Genomic DNA, 18,730 nt, shown 5'->3' on the forward strand with positions numbered 1-18,730 from the left:
GAAGAGAGAAAGAACAAGATAACAATGAGCATTGACTTCTCTAGTCGACAACCGTGACTTTGGGAAGGATTACCTTGGAAGCCCTGTCACTTGGGAAGGTCTGTTGCCCGCTTTCCCTAGCGCGGGAATTATTTACATCTTAGGCGAAAACTAAAGAACACAGTCCTCAGCAAGTTGTCTCAAAGTGGTGCCCCTGGGTCGACATGACCCCCACACCGTTCCCCAGAGGCAGAAATTCTCTCATCTTCACCCGATGGCCCCTCTACCATGACTACCTGTGTATTGGGGCTTCTGTGCACCTACTGGGTTTGTGATAGCAAACCTTCCTCAAGACACGTATTTCCATAAACGGATGACCTGGCAGATCCCTTTATTGTAATAAAGGCACAATTTTGAAAAAATAAAGGTATTTTAAATCAAGAAAAAACCTTCGTGCCTCTTCTTGCACCTTTCCTTTGCCAGATTCACTCCGCAGCAAGTTTCACGCATTTTTCTTAGAAAGTCTTAGGTTTCATAGGATCGCAGTGCATGGGTGGAATAACTGGGTGCGAATGAATCCCTTTCCATTTTTCTCTTCTTTTGTTCGTTAATTTTATGCATAGCGGTCATGCCTACGTGGAGAGTGGGGTTGTTATGTACTTAAGGGGTAACTGTACCCATTACAAACTGAAGAATCTTGATTGGCCCTCAGTTTATTTTCCCTCCCCCCGCCCCACAGGAATAAAAGAAATTAGACCCGTCGCCTTCCATATGATGAGCCATGATCCTCAATACAAGTAGCCACATTCAAATGACCACCTCCCGGCCGTCTCCACGGGAAGCGAACCCGCCGCTCAGGTCCTGGACCTCCAGGCGAGGCCACTGCCCGGTGGCCGGCGCGGACGCCCCGGTGACCGTCAGGGGCCCGAGTGTCCGTCCTGACGGGCGGCCGGCAGGGCAGGAGGGGCATACGTGGATGGTCCCTTACCCGCCAGACCGCACACACGTGGCCCACTGCCACTCTCCCAACGCGCTCGCCTGCCGTGCCCGGGTCGCACACCCCAGGCGACCGACGCCCAAGCCAGGACGACTCGTCAGATGTCCCCTATGCCCTCCCCGCACCCACGCACTCATGGTCCTGGGCCGCGGGGCCAGCCGACCCGCCAGCGGGCGCCTCACCTGAGGAACCCTCAGGCGACCGGACGCCTCAGGGGATTCCGCGATGCCCGTTGGCGAGGCGGATCTGAGGGCCTGTGAGCCAGCGCCTGCGCGGCAGCAGACGGCCTCGCTGATTGGCGGTGCGTGTGGGAGGCGGGGCCGTGCGGAACCACGCCCCCTGCAGGCACACCCCCGAACGGCGGGCCTCGCAGTACCGCCCTGCCCTGGCAGCGGGCGGCTTTCCAGGGCCTCTGTCGTCACCCAGGGCTCACTGTCCCAATGGGTGGCTCATGAAGGGAGCAGGAGAACTCCTCTTCCAGCTGATCTTCCCCAGGGCTTCGGCCAGGTGGCGGGGCTTCTGGGGCACTGTGCTCTGCTGCCTGTAGGATTTCAACATCTCTCTGCCATCCCTCACTGGCCCTTTGATCCGCAACCAGGCGGCTTCCTGCAAAAGCTTCTCCCGGGCATCCTGGGCACCCGGTGGGAGCCGGGCGTCCGAGACGCCAATCTTCTGCCGGGTGGCATCAGATCTCTGCTAGGAGGTGGCTGCACGCGTTGCCTGGCTGAGAAACCTCGGCTGGGTCCCAACTTGAGATCGCACTCTTCCAAATCCTGTTCTGGCCTTGAGCCTTCCCTTCGCAGCCACCCAGCGTTCCCGGAAGAGCTCGCCCAGGGAGGTGTGTGCCGTCTTTCACCTCCCGACCCGCCCAGAGCAGCTTGGAGTCTGCCGTACCCTGAAGTCCGTTCATTCCATGGCGACTACCCAGAAAGTTGTCCATTTCAACTTATTTTCCAACTCTTCCCATACCTCCCCTCGATTTTCTGTTTTCATGCTTCGAATGACCGGCTGAAGGCTCTGGAGATCAGTCAATAAACGTGCTCAGCTGTATTAGGCTGGCTTCCCCACAGAAAGGGAAACAGAAGCAACGGTGTATATGTGTCTGCGTGTGTGCACGTGTGTGCATGTATGATATGTAGTATTACATGTCCTATATGTTTAAGTGGTGCTATTTAATACATATGAAATAAATAACGTATATATGTTTTAGGTGATTTATTTTAAGGAAGTAACACACGCATTGTGGGGGAGGGTATGAATCCATGAGGATCTTTATAGAAACCTCTAACTCCTGTGAAGCCTTGACAGCTTTCAAACAAACACTCCTAATTTCCTTATCCCACCTTCCCAAACCCTCAATAAACCTCTTAGCCCTTCCCTGGTTATTTGGCCATAAGACGTACTGGGGAATGAGTCCGGCTTCGGAGTTAGACAAACTCGGGCCCAGGCAGTAGGTGGTCTGGAGCAGATGACTTCACCTCACATTTTCTCAGAGCTTCCTTCTTCGGTCTGCCAGACGGAGGGAGTAACGCGTCCTCATGGCAGGGATCCCGGAGGGGGCAGGGGACCCAGAAGGAGCTGCCGCCCCTTCCACACCTGGCTTCGAGGCCCCCTCTCCAGGGTCCTCAGCATTCCCTGAGAGGGCAGAGCACGTGGAGCGAGACGCCAGGGTCTTTGGCCAGGTGTCCTGTGCCTCTGCGTTCAGAGCTATGGGCAGAGTGTGGATGAGACCCGCTGGCCAGGGTGGGGCCACCTGTCCATCATTAGCACATGCACCCTCCTCCAGGACTGTGGGTCGCCGGGACGTAGCCGTGGAGGCTTGTGCCTTTGCCTTGCCCTCTTTCTCACCCTCGTGTCCCGACCGTGTCGGGAAATCGTGGCACGCGCCGGACCTCCGTGATGCCTTTCTTGGCCTTTCTGCTGGAGCAGGGGCACAGGTCGTGTGCACCGGTGATTTGTCACCGCACAGGGCATCCTCACTCTCTGCACCAACTGGCAGTGATCCTGAGGCTTCTCTCTTCCCGGCACTCCTCCGAACGACCCCTTTGCGTTTGCCATACGTTTTACGAGGGGGTCTACTTGCCGGCTGTTGAGCTACCTTCTGGGAGGGCGTACTGGTCTCCTGGTCATCTGGTATTCTTCCTCGGCCCAGTTTTCTTCTCTCATCCAGCTTCTCCAGTTCCACTTTCAGGACTCTTCTGCACCCCCTTTCCTCTCCCGCTGTGGCATTGAACTTCCACTGCGCCCCTGCCGAAGAGCCCATGCCTTCCATTTCAGACTTCGTCAGGGCCGTTATGTCTGTGCTTTTCACCTGGGAGCTTGTACTGGTCTGCTGGTCATCTGGTTTTCTTCCTCGGCCCAGTTTTCTTCTCTCATCCAGCTTCTGCAGTACCACCTTCAGGACTCTTCGGCAGCCCCGTTCTTGTCCCTCTGGGGCATCGACCTTCCACTGCGCCCCTGCCGAAGAGCCCATGCTTTCCATTTCAGACTTCGTCAGGGCCGTTATGTCTGTGCTTTCCACCTGGGAGCTTGTACTGGTCTGCTGGTCATCTGGTTTTCTTCCTCGGCCCAGTTTTCTTCTCTCATCCGGCTTCTGCAGTACCACCTTCAGGACTCTTCGGCACCCCCTTTCTTGTCCCTCTGGGGCATCGACCTTCCACTGCGCCCCTGCCGAAGAGCCCATGCCTTCCATTTCAGACTTCGTCAGGGCCGTTATGTCTGTGCTTTTCACCTGGGAGCTTGTACTGGTCTGCTGGTCATCTGCTTTTCTTCCTCGGCCCAGTTTTCTTCTCTCATCCAGCTTCTGCAGTACCACTTTCAGGACTCTTCTGCACCCCCTTTCCTCTCCCGCTGTGGCGCTGAACTTCCACTGCGCCCCTGCCGAAGAGCCCATGCCTTCCATTTCAGACTTGGTCAGGGCCGTTATGTCTGTGCTTTTCACTTTAATCGTTTCATCTCCTGAGAGGTGATGAAGAGGGGCAGAGGTTTCTGGCTGTCCTTCCCACTGCTGACTCAGGTCTTCCCTCAAAACCCCTGCTCTAAAACGCCTCCTTTGACTCCGGACTGCAAAGCGTTCCCAGCTTGCATGGGTTGTCCTCCTCCACCTGGTTCTCCCTGAGATGCTTGTACTCGTGTTTTCAGTGGAAAGAACTGGAGGAGACTGGAATAGGGAAAAGGAAAAGAAGAACCGTATCAGGAAAGAATTCCTTTGGTGAAACTAGAAACGCCCTGCTCAAGGTGATTGATGAGATAAAACAAGGTGTTAAAGAAGCGGGCCTTAGACAGAGGGGAAGATGAATGACAAGCATTTGGGGGAAAATACGGAAGGTGCCAGAATAGTTGTATAACAGTCCAAAGCCACCGTGTAACCTCATTGTAACGACTGCATGAGGAAGGGCATCCGCATGGGGACGTGGTTGTCATGTCAGGGATCCCATTTCTCTCTCTGGGACCCTCTGCGCCTTCTGGGATCCTCGGGCTTCAACCTAGGAGAATGCTTCTTTCGTTTTTTGCCTTCCTTGGGTGCGCAGGATGCCTTGTCCACCCCGAGAAGCCCGAGGCTATCTCCTACATACTGATGCTGGGAGCCAGCCCCATGTCATGTTCAAGAGCATGAACTCAGAATCCAGAGTTCTGTGAGGTCATCCTGATGATACCTGGCTGTCATCTTTAGTAGGGATTGCTGCAGGCACCGGTCACTGGCTGCGACCTGCACCTCTATACTGTGGTGCAAAACTCTTGTCTCCCAACACCAAAGCTGTGATGCTCGTTATGAAGACACGTGTGCATGGAAGTGAGGTGCAAAGATGATCGCATCCCAAATGTCAACACGAGATGGTTGCGAGTGAATGGGGAAGTCTTACCGAACGTCACGTGGACGGAGGCAGGTCCGGTTCTGTGAGCTGGATCTCTTGTTTCTCACACTCCAACCGCTTGTCCGCACACCCTTTACACCACTGCGTGCTTCTGAAGGGCACTGTTCTTCAGGGATCAGGTGGCACCTAGCGTAGTTGCCCAGGACCTGTGTACTATGTTCTCCTGCTAATCTGGAAAATTCAAAAGAGGAAGCAACGAGAGCCAAGTAAGTGGAGATCGAATGATCCCGTTCCCTTCCCCAAATCTGGGATGCATGCCTTTTTGAAACAAAGCTGATATCTGAATCCCATCCATCATGTAAATGCCATCTTTCTTTTCCTCCTCTTGCATTCCAAAATATTTCCATGTTACGCTGCTTGGCGTATGCTAGACTCTTCCCGCATCAGACCAGGGGGAACAACTGCTTTGGGGATCACGTATGCCTTGGACACATGGATTTAACATTAGTCGTGTGTTTGTGAGCATCTGTGTGTGTGTAACAAAAATGGGGTTTTTGACGTTACTGTGTTTTTCTGATTCTCAAATCGCATTGAATGAGCTTGCGAGAACTTGACATGCATAGAGAGATGTTGAGGGGGGATGGCACCTTACTGTGAAGACGACGGTGTACGTGCTTCCAATCCTCTACCTATACATCCCTGTGCACGTGCGAGCACGTACTGTGTTACACTGTACTTGCAAACATGAGAGCATAATTGGATATATTTCCTAGTTAATGCCCATTCTCCTACGTCATTTCCGAGAATCTCGTTACGCCAAAATTTTCCTGATATGTCCCAACTCTCATGGAATTTCTGACATTACGGGAATGTGTTCTTCAGGAGCTGCGAATGTTCTATCCGTCCTACTCTTCCTATCTGTCCACCCCAAATACTCCATTCATATTTCCTAGTTTTCTCTATACGTCGTCCAAATAAGGGTCATGACTGATTCCTGCACTTTTCCTGGTGGAGTATGGACTTCACATACTCTGTTTTGTGATGCAAAACTTCTCTCCTTAATAAATGCATATATGTATGTCTTTGTTCACGCACAGTGGTCGACATACCAGGAAATGGGTCATGATGATGAAATACACGTACCTTGGAGACAATCTGCACACAGGCTTCCCCGAACGAGGGTGCGCGCTCGCACAGGTTGGCGCCCTCTTCTTTAGAGTACTCAAGGGTGCTGGGCTCGCAAGCCCGGAGGTCACCTGAGGACACACAACTAAAGGGGGAAGGAATAACAGGAGACTCGGTCGCTTCAGTCTCCCCTCAGCTGGACCTGCCAGCTCCTCTTAGAAAACAGGTGTGATCGAGCACCGTCAAGCGTGACCACCCACACCCCAAAGCACAAACATGCTCTCTTTCTCCCACACGCTCACGCACGCTCACGGCCCCATACACGCAGATGTGAGAAACCCAAGATGCCTGGCGTGGAAGCCTACAGTCCAGCTCACTGTCTGAACCCATCCCCCCTGTACTTGCTTCCAGTACAAATGCTGCTCTGAGCTCCGCTTAGTTCCTCGTTTGGAAAGTATACACGGAAAAATCTAAAATGATCTTCAAACTTACCAAATAACGAGCATAGGAAGCATCAGTAATCCAATCACCCAGGAACTCTTGTTCCAATCACGTGAGTCCATGGGCTCCAGGATTTTGATGCATACAGATATATATTTATAGATACAGTTCTCTGAATCCCTTTCCTACGTATGCAACAAATATATCCCTGTAAGACAGTTACAACACCTTAAGAGTTGTACAGCCCACTTGGATATTATTCATTGCTCACATTTGTCTGCTCTCTTCCAGTGTGAAAAATTTCAGAGAACACTTTCTACAGATAGAGAACGGCAATCCCAGTGATTTTTCTGATTACAAAAGCTGATGCTTCCCTAACAGACACAGTCAGAAGGCAAGTGTGTTAAATCAAAACAGTACATGTTCCTCTCACCAAACACTTTGGCCCCTGGCCCGAAGAGCTTCTATCAAGGGTCTGCATAGAGCCTTCCAGATAATTTATATTCCTATTTCGTCCTAATGGGAATACAGCTCTCTTCCATCCCTCTGGAGAGACGGGTAGGTAAGTTAGGCAGGCAGACGGGTAAATGGGTGGATGGTAGATAGGCCGATGCTGTACAGTTAGGTACATAGATACATAGAGGCAGGGAGGCAGAAAACGACACATTGGTCGATGGAGATACATAAAGACAGATGGATATAGAGATCGAAAAAGATGGATACTATGCAATAGATAGAAGGGTGTAGTTAGATGTACGGAATGATAAGGAATGATTAGAAGGAGACAGATAGATGAGAGGTAGGGACGAAGATACATGGATACAGAGGTAGACATATATGAATATACTCGTGTCGAAAATTGACGGTTGAGAGGTATAAAGAATGGCAAAATAGACTGACAGATGATCAGCTAGACAGATATAGCTAACAACGGAGGTAGAGATAGATAGAGATAGGGAGATGATAAACAGGTGATAGAGGGATATAGATGAACAGACAGATAGATGCATAGAGATACATGAATACACGTAGACGGCGATAACCAACTATTCATCTTTTCTTACCCACCAGGAGCATGTGAGAAAAATTGAACATCGATCACAGCAGAATAAGTTTGTAAATTGATGCCAACGTCTAGGAGGGCGTGGTGTGAAAATGCGTCCAGGATTTTAGTCCGACATCAAAGCAAACACTGCCTGCAGAGGGAGAAGACCCAGTTGACAATAAAATAGATACACTTTCTACATGGAGACTCCACAATCTGTAATGTCAGAGTCAATTTCAGATCACCAGGAAGTAGAATTTCCAAAGAGAGTAGCGTAATCCTTTGGACCATCCCCTTTCTTCTGTTGCATCTGTTCCTTAGCAGAAGAGAGAAAGAACAAGATAACAATGAGCATTGACTTCTCTAGTCGACAACCGTGACTTTGGGAAGGATTACCTTGGAAGCCCTGTCACTTGGGAAGGTCTGTTGCCCGCTTTCCCTAGCGCGGGAATTATTTACATCTTAGGCGAAAACTAAAGAACACAGTCCTCAGCAAGTTGTCTCAAAGTGGTGCCCCTGGGTCGACATGACCCCCACACCGTTCCCCAGAGGCAGAAATTCTCTCATCTTCACCCGATGGCCCCTCTACCATGACTACCTGTGTATTGGGGCTTCTGTGCACCTACTGGGTTTGTGATAGCAAACCTTCCTCAAGACACGTATTTCCATAAACGGATGACCTGGCAGATCCCTTTATTGTAATAAAGGCACAATTTTGAAAAAATAAAGGTATTTTAAATCAAGAAAAAACCTTCGTGCCTCTTCTTGCACCTTTCCTTTGCCAGATTCACTCCGCAGCAAGTTTCACGCATTTTTCTTAGAAAGTCTTAGGTTTCATAGGATCGCAGTGCATGGGTGGAATAACTGGGTGCGAATGAATCCCTTTCCATTTTTCTCTTCTTTTGTTCGTTAATTTTATGCATAGCGGTCATGCCTACGTGGAGAGTGGGGTTGTTATGTACTTAAGGGGTAACTGTACCCATTACAAACTGAAGAATCTTGATTGGCCCTCAGTTTATTTTCCCTCCCCCCGCCCCACAGGAATAAAAGAAATTAGACCCGTCGCCTTCCATATGATGAGCCATGATCCTCAATACAAGTAGCCACATTCAAATGACCACCTCCCGGCCGTCTCCACGGGAAGCGAACCCGCCGCTCAGGTCCTGGACCTCCAGGCGAGGCCACTGCCCGGTGGCCGGCGCGGACGCCCCGGTGACCGTCAGGGGCCCGAGTGTCCGTCCTGACGGGCGGCCGGCAGGGCAGGAGGGGCATACGTGGATGGTCCCTTACCCGCCAGACCGCACACACGTGGCCCACTGCCACTCTCCCAACGCGCTCGCCTGCCGTGCCCGGGTCGCACACCCCAGGCGACCGACGCCCAAGCCAGGACGACTCGTCAGATGTCCCCTATGCCCTCCCCGCACCCACGCACTCATGGTCCTGGGCCGCGGGGCCAGCCGACCCGCCAGCGGGCGCCTCACCTGAGGAACCCTCAGGCGACCGGACGCCTCAGGGGATTCCGCGATGCCCGTTGGCGAGGCGGATCTGAGGGCCTGTGAGCCAGCGCCTGCGCGGCAGCAGACGGCCTCGCTGATTGGCGGTGCGTGTGGGAGGCGGGGCCGTGCGGAACCACGCCCCCTGCAGGCACACCCCCGAACGGCGGGCCTCGCAGTACCGCCCTGCCCAGGCAGCGGGCGGCTTTCCAGGGCCTCTGTCGTCACCCAGGGCTCACTGTCCCAATGGGTGGCTCATGAAGGGAGCAGGAGAACTCCTCTTCCAGCTGATCTTCCCCAGGGCTTCGGCCAGGTGGCGGGGCTTCTGGGGCACTGTGCTCTGCTGCCTGTAGGATTTCAACATCTCTCTGCCATCCCTCACTGGCCCTTTGATCCGCAACCAGGCGGCTTCCTGCAAAAGCTTCTCCCGGGCATCCTGGGCACCCGGTGGGAGCCGGGCGTCCGAGACGCCAATCTTCTGCCGGGTGGCATCAGATCTCTGCTAGGAGGTGGCTGCACGCGTTGCCTGGCTGAGAAACCTCGGCTGGGTCCCAACTTGAGATCGCACTCTTCCAAATCCTGTTCTGGCCTTGAGCCTTCCCTTCGCAGCCACCCAGCGTTCCCGGAAGAGCTCGCCCAGGGAGGTGTGTGCCGTCTTTCACCTCCCGACCCGCCCAGAGCAGCTTGGAGTCTGCCGTACCCTGAAGTCCGTTCATTCCATGGCGACTACCCAGAAAGTTGTCCATTTCAACTTATTTTCCAACTCTTCCCATACCTCCCCTCGATTTTCTGTTTTCATGCTTCGAATGACCGGCTGAAGGCTCTGGAGATCAGTCAATAAACGTGCTCAGCTGTATTAGGCTGGCTTCCCCACAGAAAGGGAAACAGAAGCAACGGTGTATATGTGTCTGCGTGTGTGCACGTGTGTGCATGTATGATATGTAGTATTACATGTCCTATATGTTTAAGTGGTGCTATTTAATACATATGAAATAAATAACGTATATATGTTTTAGGTGATTTATTTTAAGGAAGTAACACACGCATTGTGGGGGAGGGTATGAATCCATGAGGATCTTTATAGAAACCTCTAACTCCTGTGAAGCCTTGACAGCTTTCAAACAAACACTCCTAATTTCCTTATCCCACCTTCCCAAACCCTCAATAAACCTCTTAGCCCTTCCCTGGTTATTTGGCCATAAGACGTACTGGGGAATGAGTCCGGCTTCGGAGTTAGACAAACTCGGGCCCAGGCAGTAGGTGGTCTGGAGCAGATGACTTCACCTCACATTTTCTCAGAGCTTCCTTCTTCGGTCTGCCAGACGGAGGGAGTAACGCGTCCTCATGGCAGGGATCCCGGAGGGGGCAGGGGACCCAGAAGGAGCTGCCGCCCCTTCCACACCTGGCTTCGAGGCCCCCTCTCCAGGGTCCTCAGCATTCCCTGAGAGGGCAGAGCACGTGGAGCGAGACGCCAGGGTCTTTGGCCAGGTGTCCTGTGCCTCTGCGTTCAGAGCTATGGGCAGAGTGTGGATGAGACCCGCTGGCCAGGGTGGGGCCACCTGTCCATCATTAGCACATGCACCCTCCTCCAGGACTGTGGGTCGCCGGGACGTAGCCGTGGAGGCTTGTGCCTTTGCCTTGCCCTCTTTCTCACCCTCGTGTCCCGACCGTGTCGGGAAATCGTGGCACGCGCCGGACCTCCGTGATGCCTTTCTTGGCCTTTCTGCTGGAGCAGGGGCACAGGTCGTGTGCACCGGTGATTTGTCACCGCACAGGGCATCCTCACTCTCTGCACCAACTGGCAGTGATCCTGAGGCTTCTCTCTTCCCGGCACTCCTCCGAACGACCCCTTTGCGTTTGCCATACGTTTTACGAGGGGGTCTACTTGCCGGCTGTTGAGCTACCTTCTGGGAGGGCGTACTGGTCTCCTGGTCATCTGGTATTCTTCCTCGGCCCAGTTTTCTTCTCTCATCCAGCTTCTCCAGTTCCACTTTCAGGACTCTTCTGCACCCCCTTTCCTCTCCCGCTGTGGCATTGAACTTCCACTGCGCCCCTGCCGAAGAGCCCATGCCTTCCATTTCAGACTTCGTCAGGGCCGTTATGTCTGTGCTTTTCACCTGGGAGCTTGTACTGGTCTGCTGGTCATCTGGTTTTCTTCCTCGGCCCAGTTTTCTTCTCTCATCCAGCTTCTGCAGTACCACCTTCAGGACTCTTCGGCAGCCCCGTTCTTGTCCCTCTGGGGCATCGACCTTCCACTGCGCCCCTGCCGAAGAGCCCATGCTTTCCATTTCAGACTTCGTCAGGGCCGTTATGTCTGTGCTTTCCACCTGGGAGCTTGTACTGGTCTGCTGGTCATCTGGTTTTCTTCCTCGGCCCAGTTTTCTTCTCTCATCCGGCTTCTGCAGTACCACCTTCAGGACTCTTCGGCACCCCCTTTCTTGTCCCTCTGGGGCATCGACCTTCCACTGCGCCCCTGCCGAAGAGCCCATGCCTTCCATTTCAGACTTCGTCAGGGCCGTTATGTCTGTGCTTTTCACCTGGGAGCTTGTACTGGTCTGCTGGTCATCTGCTTTTCTTCCTCGGCCCAGTTTTCTTCTCTCATCCAGCTTCTGCAGTACCACTTTCAGGACTCTTCTGCACCCCCTTTCCTCTCCCGCTGTGGCGCTGAACTTCCACTGCGCCCCTGCCGAAGAGCCCATGCCTTCCATTTCAGACTTGGTCAGGGCCGTTATGTCTGTGCTTTTCACTTTAATCGTTTCATCTCCTGAGAGGTGATGAAGAGGGGCAGAGGTTTCTGGCTGTCCTTCCCACTGCTGACTCAGGTCTTCCCTCAAAACCCCTGCTCTAAAACGCCTCCTTTGACTCCGGACTGCAAAGGGTTCCCAGCTTGCATGGGTTGTCCTCCTCCACCTGGTTCTCCCTGAGATGCTTGTACTCGTGTTTTCAGTGGAAAGAACTGGAGGAGACTGGAATAGGGAAAAGGAAAAGAAGAACCGTATCAGGAAAGAATTCCTTTGGTGAAACTAGAAACGCCCTGCTCAAGGTGATTGATGAGATAAAACAAGGTGTTAAAGAAGCGGGCCTTAGACAGAGGGGAAGATGAATGACAAGCATTTGGGGGAAAATACGGAAGGTGCCAGAATAGTTGTATAACAGTCCAAAGCCACCGTGTAACCTCATTGTAACGACTGCATGAGGAAGGGCATCCGCATGGGGACGTGGTTGTCATGTCAGGGATCCCATTTCTCTCTCTGGGACCCTCTGCGCCTTCTGGGATCCTCGGGCTTCAACCTAGGAGAATGCTTCTTTCGTTTTTTGCCTTCCTTGGGTGCGCAGGATGCCTTGTCCACCCCGAGAAGCCCGAGGCTATCTCCTACATACTGATGCTGGGAGCCAGCCCCATGTCATGTTCAAGAGCATGAACTCAGAATCCAGACTTCTGTGAGGTCATCCTGATGATACCTGGCTGTCATCTTTAGTAGGGATTGCTGCAGGCACCGGTCACTGGCTGCGACCTGCACCTCTATACTGTGGTGCAAAACTCTTGTCTCCCAACACCAAAGCTGTGATGCTCGTTATGAAGACACGTGTGCATGGAAGTGAGGTGCAAAGATGATCGCATCCCAAATGTCAACACGAGATGGTTGCGAGTGAATGGGGAAGTCTTACCGAACGTCACGTGGACGGAGGCAGGTCCGGTTCTGTGAGCTGGATCTCTTGTTTCTCACACTCCAACCGCTTGTCCGCACACCCTTTACACCACTGCGTGCTTCTGAAGGGCACTGTTCTTCAGGGATCAGGTGGCACCTAGCGTAGTTGCCCAGGACCTGTGTACTATGTTCTCCTGCTAATCTGGAAAATTCAAAAGAGGAAGCAACGAGAGCCAAGTAAGTGGAGATCGAATGATCCCGTTCCCTTCCCCAAATCTGGGATGCATGCCTTTTTGAAACAAAGCTGATATCTGAATCCCATCCATCATGTAAATGCCATCTTTCTTTTCCTCCTCTTGCATTCCAAAATATTTCCATGTTACGCTGCTTGGCGTATGCTAGACTCTTCCCGCATCAGACCAGGGGGAACAACTGCTTTGGGGATCACGTATGCCTTGGACACATGGATTTAACATTAGTCGTGTGTTTGTGAGCATCTGTGTGTGTGTAACAAAAATGGGGTTTTTGACGTTACTGTGTTTTTCTGATTCTCAAATCGCATTGAATGAGCTTGCGAGAACTTGACATGCATAGAGAGATGTTGAGGGGGGATGGCACCTTACTGTGAAGACGACGGTGTACGTGCTTCCAATCCTCTACCTATACATCCCTGTGCACGTGCGAGCACGTACTGTGTTACACTGTACTTGCAAACATGAGAGCATAATTGGATATATTTCCTAGTTAATGCCCATTCTCCTACGTCATTTCCGCGAATCTCGTTACGCCAAAATTTTCCTGATATGTCCCAACTCTCATGGAATTTCTGACATTACGGGAATGTGTTCTTCAGGAGCTGCGAATGTTCTATCCGTCCTACTCTTCCTATCTGTCCACCCCAAATACTCCATTCATATTTCCTAGTTTTCTCTATACGTCGTCCAAATAAGGGTCATGACTGATTCCTGCACTTTTCCTGGTGGAGTATGGACTTCACATACTCTGTTTTGTGATGCAAAACTTCTCTCCTTAATAAATGCATATATGTATGTCTTTGTTCACACACAGTGGTCGACATACCAGGAAATGGGTCATGATGATGAAATACACGTACCTTGGAGACAATCTGCACACAGGCTTCCCCGAACGAGGGTGCGCGCTCGCACAGGTTGGCGCCCTCTCCTTTAGAGTACTCAAGGGTGCTGGGCTCGCAAGCCCGGAGGTCACCTGAGGACACACAACTAAAGGGGGAAGGAATAACAGGAGACTCGGTCGCTTCAGTCTCCCCTCAGCTGGACCTGCCAGCTCCTCTTAGAAAACAGGTGTGATCGAGCACCGTCAAGCGTGACCACCCACACCCCAAAGCACAAACATGCTCTCTTTCTCCCACACGCTCACGCACGCTCACGGCCCCATACACGCAGATGTGAGAAACCCAAGATGCCTGGCGTGGAAGCCTACAGTCCAGCTCACTGTCTGAACCCATCCCCCCTGTACTTCCTTCCAGTACAAATGCTGCTCTGAGCTCCGCTTAGTTCCTCGTTTGGAAAGTATACACGGAAAAATCTAAAATGATCTTCAAAATTACCAAATAACGAGCATAGGAAGCATCAGTAATCCAATCACCCAGGAACTCTTGTTCCAATCACGTGAGTCCATGGGCTCCAGGATTTTGATGCATACAGATATATATTTATAGATACAGTTCTCTGAATCCCTTTCCTACGTATGCAACAAATATATCCCTGTAAGACAGTTACAACACCTTAAGAGTTGTACAGCCCACTTGGATATTATTCATTGCTCACATTTGTCTGCTCTCTTCCAGTGTGAAAAATTTCAGAGAACACTTTCTACAGATAGAGAACGGCAATCCCAGTGATTTTTCTGATTACAAAAGCTGATGCTTCCCTAACAGACACAATCAGAAGGCAAGTGTGTTAAATCAAAACAGTACATGTTCCTCTCACCAAACACTTTGGCCCCTGGCCCGAAGAGCTTCTATCAAGGGTCTGCATAGAGCCTTCCAGATAATTTATATTCCTATTTCGTCCTAATGGGAATACAGCTCTCTTCCATCCCTCTGGAGAGACGGGTAGGTAAGTTAGGCAGGCAGACGGGTAAATGGGTGGATGGTAGATAGGCCGATGCTGTACAGTTAGGTACATAGATACATAGAGGCAGGGAGGCAGAAAACGACACATTGGTCGATGGAGATACATAAAGACAGATGGATATAGAGATCGAAAAAGATGGATACTATGCAATAGATAGAAGGGTGTAGTTAGATGTACGGAATGATAAGGAATGATTAGAAGGAGACAGATAGATGAGAGGTAGGGACGAAGATACATGGATACAGAGGTAGACATATATGAATATACTCGTGTCGAAAATTGACGGTTGAGAGGTATAAAGAATGGCAAAATAGACTGACAGATGATCAGCTAGACAGATATAGCTAACAACGGAGGTAGAGATAGATAGAGATAGGGAGATGATAAACAGGTGATAGAGGGATATAGATGAACAGACAGATAGATGCATAGAGATACATGAATACACGTAGACGGCGATAACCAACTATTCATCTTTTCTTACCCACCAGGAGCATGTGAGAAAAATTGAACATCGATCACAGCAGAATAAGTTTGTAAATTGATGCCAACGTCTAGGAGGGCGTGGTGTGAAAATGCGTCCAGGATTTTAGTCCGACATCAAAGCAAACACTGCCTGCAGAGGGAGAAGACCCAGTTGACAATAAAATAGATACACTTTCTACATGGAGACTCCACAATCTGTAATGTCAGAGTCAATTTCAGATCACCAGGAAGTAGAATTTCCAAAGAGAGTAGCGTAATCCTTTGGACCATCCCCTTTCTTCTGTTGCATCTGTTCCTTAGCAGAAGAGAGAAAGAACAAGATAACAATGAGCATTGACTTCTCTAGTCGACAACCGTGACTTTGGGAAGGATTACCTTGGAAGCCCTGTCACTTGGGAAGGTCTGTTGCCCGCTTTCCCTAGCGCGGGAATTATTTACATCTTAGGCGAAAACTAAAGAACACAGTCCTCAGCAAGTTGTCTCAAAGTGGTGCCCCTGGGTCGACATGACCCCCACACCGTTCCCCAGAGGCAGAAATTCTCTCATCTTCACCCGATGGCCCCTCTACCATGACTACCTGTGTATTGGGGCTTCTGTGCACCTACTGGGTTTGTGATAGCAAACCTTCCTCAAGACACGTATTTCCATAAACGGATGACCTGGCAGATCCCTTTATTGTAATAAAGGCACAATTTTGAAAAAATAAAGGTATTTTAAATCAAGAAAAAACCTTCGTGCCTCTTCTTGCACCTTTCCTTTGCCAGATTCACTCCGCAGCAAGTTTCACGCATTTTTCTTAGAAAGTCTTAGGTTTCATAGGATCGCAGTGCATGGGTGGAATAACTGGGTGCGAATGAATCCCTTTCCATTTTTCTCTTCTTTTGTTCGTTAATTTTATGCATAGCGGTCATGCCTACGTGGAGAGTGGGGTTGTTATGTACTTAAGGGGTAACTGTACCCATTACAAACTGAAGAATCTTGATTGGCCCTCAGTTTATTTTCCCTCCCCCCGCCCCACAGGAATAAAAGAAATTAGACCCGTCGCCTTCCATATGATGAGCCATGATCCTCAATACAAGTAGCCACATTCAAATGACCACCTCCCGGCCGTCTCCACGGGAAGCGAACCCGCCGCTCAGGTCCTGGACCTCCAGGCGAGGCCACTGCCCGGTGGCCGGCGCGGACGCCCCGGTGACCGTCAGGGGCCCGAGTGTCCGTCCTGACGGGCGGCCGGCAGGGCAGGAGGGGCATACGTGGATGGTCCCTTACCCGCCAGACCGCACACACGTGGCCCACTGCCACTCTCCCAACGCGCTCGCCTGCCGTGCCCGGGTCGCACACCCCAGGCGACCGACGCCCAAGCCAGGACGACTCGTCAGATGTCCCCTATGCCCTCCCCGCACCCACGCACTCATGGTCCTGGGCCGCGGGGCCAGCCGACCCGCCAGCGGGCGCCTCACCTGAGGAACCCTCAGGCGACCGGACGCCTCAGGGGATTCCGCGATGCCCGTTGGCGAGGCGGATCTGAGGGCCTGTGAGCCAGCGCCTGCGCGGCAGCAGACGGCCTCGCTGATTGGCGGTGCGTGTGGGAGGCGGGGCCGTGCGGAACCACGCCCCCTGCAGGCACACCCCCGAACGGCGGGCCTCGCAGTACCGCCCTGCCCAGGCAGCGGGCGGCTTTCCAGGGCCTCTGTCGTCACCCAGGGCTCACTGTCCCAATGGGTGGCTCATGAAGGGAGCAGGAGAACTCCTCTTCCAGCTGATCTTCCCCAGGGCTTCGGCCAGGTGGCGGGGCTTCTGGGGCACTGTGCTCTGCTGCCTGTAGGATTTCAACATCTCTCTGCCATCCCTCACTGGCCCTTTGATCCGCAACCAGGCGGCTTCCTGCAAAAGCTTCTCCCGGGCATCCTGGGCACCCGGTGGGAGCCGGGCGTCCGAGACGCCAATCTTCTGCCGGGTGGCATCAGATCTCTGCTAGGAGGTGGCTGCACGCGTTGCCTGGCTGAGAAACCTCGGCTGGGTCCCAACTTGAGATCGCACTCTTCCAAATCCTGTTCTGGCCTTGAGCCTTCCCTTCGCAGCCACCCAGCGTTCCCGGAAGAGCTCGCCCAGGGAGGTGTGTGCCGTCTTTCACCTCCCGACCCGCCCAGAGCAGCTTGGAGTCTGCCGTACCCTGAAGTCCGTTCATTCCATGGCGACTACCCAGAAAGTTGTCCATTTCAACTTATTTTCCAACTCTTCCCATACCTCCCCTCGATTTTCTGTTTTCATGCTTCGAATGACCGGCTGAAGGCTCTGGAGATCAGTCAATAAACGTGCTCAGCTGTATTAGGCTGGCTTCCCCACAGAAAGGGAAACAGAAGCAACGGTGTATATGTGTCTGCGTGTGTGCACGTGTGTGCATGTATGATATGTAGTATTACATGTCCTATATGTTTAAGTGGTGCTATTTAATACATATGAAATAAATAACGTATATATGTTTTAGGTGATTTATTTTAAGGAAGTAACACACGCATTGTGGGGGAGGGTATGAATCCATGAGGATCTTTATAGAAACCTCTAACTCCTGTGAAGCCTTGACAGCTTTCAAACAAACACTCCTAATTTCCTTATCCCACCTTCCCAAACCCTCAATAAACCTCTTAGCCCTTCCCTGGTTATTTGGCCATAAGACGTACTGGGGAATGAGTCCGGCTTCGGAGTTAGACAAACTCGGGCCCAGGCAGTAGGTGGTCTGGAGCAGATGACTTCACCTCACATTTTCTCAGAGCTTCCTTCTTCGGTCTGCCAGACGGAGGGAGTAACGCGTCCTCATGGCAGGGATCCCGGAGGGGGCAGGGGACCCAGAAGGAGCTGCCGCCCCTTCCACACCTGGCTTCGAGGCCCCCTCTCCAGGGTCCTCAGCATTCCCTGAGAGGGCAGAGCACGTGGAGCGAGACGCCAGGGTCTTTGGCCAGGTGTCCTGTGCCTCTGCGTTCAGAGCTATGGGCAGAGTGTGGATGAGACCCGCTGGCCAGGGTGGGGCCACCTGTCCATCATTAGCACATGCACCCTCCTCCAGGACTGTGGGTCGCCGGGACGTAGCCGTGGAGGCTTGTGCCTTTGCCTTGCCCTCTTTCTCACCCTCGTGTCCCGACCGTGTCGGGAAATCGTGGCACGCGCCGGACCTCCGTGATGCCTTTCTTGGCCTTTCTGCTGGAGCAGGGGCACAGGTCGTGTGCACCGGTGATTTGTCACCGCACAGGGCATCCTCACTCTCTGCACCAACTGGCAGTGATCCTGAGGCTTCTCTCTTCCCGGCACTCCTCCGAACGACCCCTTTGCGTTTGCCATACGTTTTACGAGGGGGTCTACTTGCCGGCTGTTGAGCTACCTTCTGGGAGGGCGTACTGGTCTCCTGGTCATCTGGTATTCTTCCTCGGCCCAGTTTTCTTCTCTCATCCAGCTTCTCCAGTTCCACTTTCAGGACTCTTCTGCACCCCCTTTCCTCTCCCGCTGTGGCATTGAACTTCCACTGCGCCCCTGCCGAAGAGCCCATGCCTTCCATTTCAGACTTCGTCAGGGCCGTTATGTCTGTGC

The sequence above is a fragment of the Cynocephalus volans genome, chromosome X, assembly GCF_027409185.1.
Source record: "Cynocephalus volans isolate mCynVol1 chromosome X, mCynVol1.pri, whole genome shotgun sequence".
In the NCBI taxonomy this organism is placed as follows: Eukaryota; Metazoa; Chordata; class Mammalia; order Dermoptera; family Cynocephalidae; genus Cynocephalus; species Cynocephalus volans.